The sequence below is a fragment of the Lolium rigidum genome, chromosome 3 (assembly GCF_022539505.1).
Source record: "Lolium rigidum isolate FL_2022 chromosome 3, APGP_CSIRO_Lrig_0.1, whole genome shotgun sequence".
In the NCBI taxonomy this organism is placed as follows: domain Eukaryota; kingdom Viridiplantae; phylum Streptophyta; class Magnoliopsida; order Poales; family Poaceae; genus Lolium; species Lolium rigidum.
In genome coordinates this window covers 165749619-165757689 of record NC_061510.1, presented here as the reverse complement: position 1 = coordinate 165757689, position 8071 = coordinate 165749619, and the positions used below count along the sequence as shown (strand labels likewise).

At 42.2% G+C, this 8071-nt stretch overlaps 1 long non-coding RNA gene across 2 annotated transcripts; it reads right to left on the bottom strand.

Moving 5' to 3' along the window:
- Positions 1-835: 835 nt before the first annotated feature.
- On the bottom strand, positions 836-6821 carry LOC124702652. Of its 2 annotated transcripts, XR_007002590.1 has the most exons (10): positions 6319-6821; positions 5999-6171; positions 5832-5905; positions 5106-5562; positions 2985-3154; positions 2748-2917; positions 2128-2400; positions 1926-2030; positions 1732-1831; positions 836-1582 (listed from the first exon to the last, which is right to left on the bottom strand). It is a non-coding gene; the product is annotated as an uncharacterized LOC124702652 (long non-coding RNA). The 2 variants fall into 2 exon arrangements; XR_007002589.1 differs by having other exon boundaries at positions 5461-5562; positions 5832-6171.
- Positions 6822-8071: the final 1250 nt, after the last annotated feature.

Below are 8071 nucleotides of genomic sequence, written 5' to 3'. Positions count from 1 at the left end.
GCTAAAGTCACGCTGCCGTATCTAAGGCACAATGTCATGCGTGACAATAACATGTCAATCGACCGGTAGCACTTGTAAGTAGCGTATTCTAGGGGAGGGAAACCTACCGCTTGAGGAGTGACACGAGGAATGGCGGCCGGTGTTCCCGCTTTCGTTGCCATTGCTGGAAGCAAAATTGTATAGTACTAATACATAAACTGAAAGAAGATTGTAAACCGAAAGAAGCATCAGATGGATATGAAAAAGGAGCAGCATTAAGAAGAGATAATCTAATCTAGAAAAGGAGAGATTGGTATAATTATAAGGCAGCAACGGAAAATCGATCATTAACAACATGAAGAGTGGAGAGACAAGACGGGAGGTTCAAACAGTACCTCGGGTCGCGAGTTGCTGAAAACCCTAGAACACAAGGCGTGCAAATGCGTTTACGCAAAACGTACATGGATTTCTATTTTTCTGCACAAACGAGCAGGGAAAGAGAGCAGCCCGTCGTGGGTTTATTTCTACTAGCAAAAGACGGCGCGGCGGCACGCCGTGCCAGGTCGTGGTAGTATACTGATCAACATATCTCACAAGTTATGTGTGAAATGGCACACAAGCTACACATGGCAACCACGTGGGCACAAAGAGCTTGATTCATGTCCAGTTGATAACATACAGATTTAACAAAATTGCAACACTAATCAATGCGACAACAAAATAGAAGGTGCATATTATTAGGCTGAAGAAATGAGGAAATAGCATGTGTATAGGTGGCAAAACAAAATAAACAAATGATCATAGTCATAACATAAGAACAAAGCCTGGAAATTGTACAATATAAAACATAAGCAGCGCGGGAAAAGATATAATACATTAGAATCGGCAACTGACAAATCGTGAAGGCTTCTAGCAAGCCAAAAACATCTATGAGGCAAAACAGAACATACAACCTAAACACATAGCCTAAACGGGTGGTTGACGTAGATACATAAACATGGAAGTGTACTGAGGGTCCAAACATATAGGCCCTGAACAACAGAAACTGGGCAATAGCAAAACTCCCTCGCTGCATTCATCTGCAGAAGAGCAGTGTGTAGAAAGATGTCCAAGATATTGCGTCCTTTATATCCTGTGTGTCTAAGATCCTAGTCATCATCTGTGAAGTGTAATCCCTTCTTCCATTTAGGGTTCTTGACTTGTGGCTGAATCCTCCATGTCCTGTCGTCGAGTAACACTGTCACGGAAATCGGATCAGCAATCTGTACTCCAAAGTGGCTGTGCAATGCATCCAGCGATTCACGTCTAGGAGCGACAATAACGCTGAACTCTTCCCACGATGGCAAGCAAATCCTGAGGCACAGTATTAGCCGTCCCCTGACACTGGACACAAGATGTAATGCTTCTTTTCCGAAGACAACCTCTCCGCGAGGCCCAAACAAATAAAGTTCGCGAATTTGCCGGCATGAGGATCCGTTGAACCAGAATTAACCGCTCGAAATTTGGTTCGAATGTCGCTATTTCCGCGATTGTCGACACTGTCAGCTCCGTATGACTTTGGTTTCCGCTGTGTAATTCGACGTGCGATGGCAGATGCTTGGACCTGTGGCATATGCAAGATACACATGTTATTAAACAAATAGACTGCAGCACATTATTGGATACAACAGCTAGCACAAATCAGGAAAAAGGAAAGAAATACAATAGGACAATACAAAAACAGAGGTGGGAGCGCAATGCCTAAGTACTGACTGACAGTCATGCCAACAAATAACACGATGGCAGGTTCTTCATTTGATGCCTCCATTAGTCCATCAGCATCTCTCCCCACAAAGTAACAATAGCATGCTCGCTTCATAAAGTAACACATGTATAAACCAGATGGTAATTAGAAGAAGCAAATACTCACTATGGAAAAAGAAATTAAAGATATCAGCGATCAGCACCTGCCATCTGTGATATAAATTTGTCTTTTTTGGCTCTTTGTATTACCAACAGAAGGAGGCAAAACATCGGGGACTTTGTTAGCCCGTCCGAGATCTGTTGTAAATCTGCAGAGTAATTAAATTGCCATAACATGAAACAAACTTTTCCAAGAAAACAAACAATACAAAAGTAAATCAATGATCAAAATGACTGTATTCTTACCGGATATAAGTATATTCCAATCAATGCAATCTGACAGCATGCTAAACGGGACAGCAGTATAGGCATACATAGGAAAATTCTCCGGCGGCGGCACCACCTCTGACAGAGTAGTCCTCATAGTAAAGCAGATCCGCAAAGGATGATCCACTGACCTGTAGCTCTTTCTAGGATCATACAAATCAAATTTCTTAGTGGTGTAAATAGACCCCTCCTACAGCTGATCCCTAAATTGATCTACTCTTTTTCCAGGACTGGACCTTCCATTGTGCCTCTCTGTAAATCAGTCAAAAAGCACCCCAAAAAAAGGAGTTTTTTAGCAAGATAGTAGATCAATATAGTGGAAAATCGAAAGGACAATCAAACCAAGTAATCATAACAGATATTACAAAAATAAAGGAAACACACCTATCTTCCAACTCAATATCTAGTAAGGCATATTAACCGTGCGTACCAAGTGAAGGAATAAGAAATTGGGAAAATAAAAGAAGAAAGCGAACACTTATACGCCGAGGCACTACAAAGAAGGGAAAATGGCGCAAGACCACGCACACCAGTATACAAATCTATACATTACACCTAAACAATCCAATAGATAGAAAATCAGAGCAAATAGATCTAACCTTGTGGTCAATGACGATAAAATCAAGTGAGCAGAGAATCCCCTGATTTGGGCTCCTGAACTCCTAGATCCTAGTAAACCGAAGCATCACCTTACATTGATAGGAATTCCGAGACAAATGGCATCCGAGTTTGATCAGCACAACAAAAAGCTTGATGAAGCGCGGAGAACCTGCGGAAATCTATACATTACACCTAAACAATCCAATAGATAGAAAATCAGAGCAAATAGATCTAACCTTGCGGTCAATGACGATAAAATCAAGTGAGCAGAGAATCCCCTGATTTGGGCTCCTAAACTCCTAGATCCTAGTAAACCGAAGCATCACCTTACATTGATAGGAATTCCGAGACAAATGGCATCCGAGTTTGATCAGCACAACAAAAAGCTTGATGAAGCGCGGAGAACCTGCGGGATAACTAGAGTAGCTGGTGTCATGGTGATTTACATTAAATGGAATCCGGGTACAATAATATATATACACCTCCCAATTGTCATAGTTATATCCTTGTGCAGCATAAAGGGCTCATGGGTCACAATACTGCTCATATAAATATGAAAGATGAGTGGACAAATTAAAATAGATAATCTAGAAACAATGAGTTGCTACACATATGTAAATGAAATAGCTAGAGTAGTGATCAAACATGAATAACTTGGGGATAGTTCCATAGACCTGTGTGTGCAACAGTACTGGTGGACATCCGTTTGGGGATCAAATACATCTAGAAGTAACAATGTGGAGTCAAAAACCAACCTTGGTCACTACAACATTATTTTATCACCCAGGATCCTAGCATCTCCTCATTCTCCAATTACAGTGTAAACCAAAATTTAAAATGGCTGCACTGTTCTATCTGTTTCTTACTTTCAAATGCAGCTAGAAACTAAAACAACACCAGCTAAGTACAATGGGAAAAATCATTATGAAAATCCAATAATCCAGTATGTTCTGCATTTGGTAGAAAGAGACAACAAACCCATATTTCCTGCAAACAATTTCAGACAGTAGCTATAGAATAAAAGTATGTCCTGGTCCCAAAACCTAATAGTGAGTTGTAAGCAAAACAATGTGAAAAGAAGACATTATTTGTGCAAGATGGATAATTTTTTTTCAAAATGACAACATGGAATGGAGAGAACTGCTCCAAAATAAAGGAGATCACCTTTAGAAAAAACTTGCATGTTGCATATCTCAGGTTTACAAATATACTGTAAGTCTAACTCAATCTGCAAAACTCAACCGGAGCACGAAAAATAATATTCAAAATAGCTTAATGGAGCTCACCAAGCCACCTATTTGTCCAATTTGTGTTGTACATGCACCAATTTCTTTCTCAAGTTGGTACTATCAATTATTGGGTTTCACATGACACTACTTGTATAGATATACGAAAGGAAATAAGAAAAGATAATTAGGGGGCATGACCAGATCTATTTTGCAATAGGCTCACATGATTATTCTATTCTTGCAAGCCACACTAATCTTGTGACCTGATCTTCATTGTTCTTTGGCTGCAAAACTACATATACATACTTGCTTACGTTACATGGATCAATTGGGAATACTGGAACACTAAATAAATTAAAAGTGGGAACCTAAACTACTTGGCTATTTCCCTTGAGCTAACATACTGCTGAATATATACAAGATTAGTAAGCGTGCATAAACCAACTTTTGTCTATGTGATTTTCACCAAGCGCAAAATAAGTGGATACTAACTGGATAGAACATGATATGAAATTGGAAGGCAATACCTGAATGTATGATTTAATTTGGGAACCACAGCTCCAGCAAAGCACATGCACTTAGTATCAGGTGGGTTTTTAAAACAACTATAAATATAATGTTAAAAACTTACCCCGCAAAAAAATGGATATAACTCTATTGTAAGAGAATGAGAGACCAATGCCCCTAGAGCAGGGCAAGAGTATAACTTGACATAGCTTTGTAGCAATGTAATTTAAGCGAGTGTGCACAATCTGCGCAAATCATAATAGAAAATAACTAAACATCCAACAACATGCCTAATCGGCAATCAAGCAAAAAGAAAAGCTTGGACACGCATGCCAAGCATGCACATACTGTATTTGACCCCAAAGCTATAGATAATGATAACGATCTTGAGGGCTTCCCAAAGTAATTAGTAAGTTCCCAACTATTAGGCTTAATACTTGCCTTCTATTTTTATTCTTCTAAATCTAGCATATCTCTATAACTCATTAAAGTTCAACATCTTTTTACCAGCAACAATAATAAATGGAATGCCAATAGTTGTGCCAAGCACATAATAAGGAAAAAAAAAACATATATCGCAAAGAATGCTAGCAACTGAGAAGTAGATTCCAGTGCTCATACTTTGTACACAGCGTATCAATGTGCATAGGAAATCTGACTGACAATCACATGATCCTTTTAAAGATCATGTTCTTTAGAGGTATCATCAAATCCTTCCAGACCTAGGGTAGAATGAAGGAGCAATTCCAAATATACAGTAACCTTTAGATCCATAGCACGTGCTAATTCTTTAGCACCCAGATCCGTCTCCAGGTCAGTAAATGTAAAAAATAGAAACACTGCTGCTCTGGTATGTGATGTGATGATGTTTGCGACCCTATAATTCGTGCGAACAATCAATGTTCTTAAGATTAATTTCACACAATAGAAATAACAAAGAACATAAATCAGAAACATGCATGAATAATTCTATTACCTTTATATGAAACCATTCAGAAAGCACCAATAGCTCTTTATCCTTCTCTATTTGACCAGTTATGGGCCTGCTTCACAATCTTCCGTTTTTGTCACCACTCTTCTATCAGATTCATGGAAATAAACCCCATTTAGCAAACATTAATTTTCTTACCAACCCTATCATAGGCAACATAAATTCTTGCTCATGAGAGAATCTCTTAGTGAATTAAATAAGAATACAGATGGCAAGGCGCTCACAGGCAAAGTGATAGTAGGAACCATCAGCCGTCTCAAAACTTTGAGGAGCTAAATGGTAGATGAGTGATTGCATAATGTGTGCATAAAGGACCACACTCAGATATAATATATTTGCCAAGAACAAAAATGCACCTGCATACTGAAGGTCCAAACTTCATTTGGCATGGTCTTCCATGCAAGTGGTCTCCAAAATCTCTCAATCACACCTTGCAAATCAAATTAAAAAGTGATACATATACATGGATTTTAAAATATTGTCTACATTCATAAATTTATGACCTTTCAGATGTAGACACAACCTTCAACTATAAATGTTTACAAAATTCAGAATTGAGTTGTGCACTAAGAGAGGAACGGTAGGGCTGAGAGTTGTATCTAAGGCAGCAAGATAGAGTTTGTAGAATCATCAAGGCCGACCGTACTCTGACTCCCTGACTTTGGTGCCGCCGGCCGCCGGCAAAAGCAGAAGCACCTGTACAACACCGGAGGCAACGCTATCAGAGTAAAATCTCAAATCCCTACAGATGAATCAAACCAGAAACCAACAACTGAACTTCATCCCAGAAATAGTTCAAATGGGTAAGAGAAGAAATTTGTGTTAAATGAACAAAGAAGTCACCTAGGCACCTGAACTCCAATCCCGAAATCTGCGAGCTCGTGGAGCAACGCCCGCGCTGGCTCTTCGCCCTGGATGCCGGCCGGGCCCATTGCCCTACCCTGCCCTATTGGCGTTCCCCTGCCGCGCCAACCAGGACGTACCACCGCCTGTTGCGTCGACGCCGGCGTGACCGATGCGAAGAATTGCTGGGTGGTCACAGCCGCTCGAGGTGCAGGGAAGCGGCCGGAAAATACGCCTCCCTCTGCCTCCGGTGCTCGACGGTGAGCGCGATGCTGCCGGCTCTTTAGAACGTCTTGGAAGGTCGCCCTAAGATCCTCCTCTGCACGGCCATCCGTTCCGGTGAGGAGAGGATTCCTCCGGGCTCCTCCACCGCGCCGCTAACCCGCTAGGGGGAGAGAGAGGGTATGTTGCGTCGATAGGTGCCTTCGCAGGCGCCAGGGTGTCTGGAGGAAGAGGAGGATGCCATCCCTAGGTGAGGATGGTGGCCGCCGTGTGGAGGAAGAATGCAGGTGAGAGAGATGAGGAAAAAACGTGGTTGTTTTGTTTATCGCAAATTCTATCTCTTAGTCGACTTCGTTCTGGTCCTACGCCGAGGTCACGCGTCCGCGCCGTTGGATGAGATCGGACGATCGCGCGTCGTCCCGCGCGGGGGGCCACCACCTGGTCGTAACGTCCGCCGCTTTTTTGGTGCGCGTAGTAATTTCCCAGGCGGTTCAAATTTCGGGACTCGTGTCGTCGGCTTCATCCATTTCGCCCTCCGCTCTTCGCCCAAATCTCTCCCGGAGCTTCGCCAAATCGCCGGCCAAATCGCCGCCGCTCCCCGCGATTCTCGCCGTAGAGTAGGAGATCCTGGCCGCGGCGGGTGTACACCATGTCGGTTGGCGGGCTGATTTCGTCGTCGGATCCGCATTTCCGTCCGCTCGGCGGGGGGAGGTCTTCATCGCTCGTCGACGGTGAGGTATGGTTTGCGCCTCTCTCCTCCTCGAGCGCGGCACCCCGCATCCGGTTTTGTCTCCGTGGTTACATCCTTCGTATGATCCGGCGGGGATTCGGGGGATTTTTCGGCTTTGCTCGTTTGTCTGCTACATCTACTTTGGCGCTCGAGTCTGTTTCCTGGTAAGTTGATGGTGATTTTCGTTCGAGCATATGTTAGGATCTGTTGAAGCATTCACGGATCTAAGTTATTTTTCGAGGATCTCCTCCTCATAGCTAGCTGATTTTAGTTGTAGCAACATATCCATGGTCAAGCTCATAGGCTGATGTGTGTGGATCCTTTTTTTTATGCAAACGAGTGTTACATCCTAATTTGTATTGATATTTTTCCTATGTAGTGGTTACATGCACCCATGTTTTTTGCATGCGGTGCTATGTATGTGGGAATGAAAATGTAACGAGTGTAGCACATGGTTATCAAAATCAAATGCTAAGTCTAGTTTTAGTCCCTGAAAAAATGGTTATCAGTTGTTTTCAGGTGGCATAAAGCATGTAGCACATGGTCCACAAACCATGTAACTAGGTCACACAAACCATGATATAAGTATCTGCATTACTGCATGTGTAAGGGTATTTCACCCTTATCCATTATTTTGGTAACGATGACACCGTGCTAAAGTATTTGACCTAATATGTTTATAAGTACAATCTCAGGTATTAGGCAATGAAGCGTAAATGGTGTATCAAAGGAACAAGAAGGCTAAAGGTGACCCCCATTTCAACAACAATCAAAGGGGGTTACTGGAGAAGTCCGGTCACC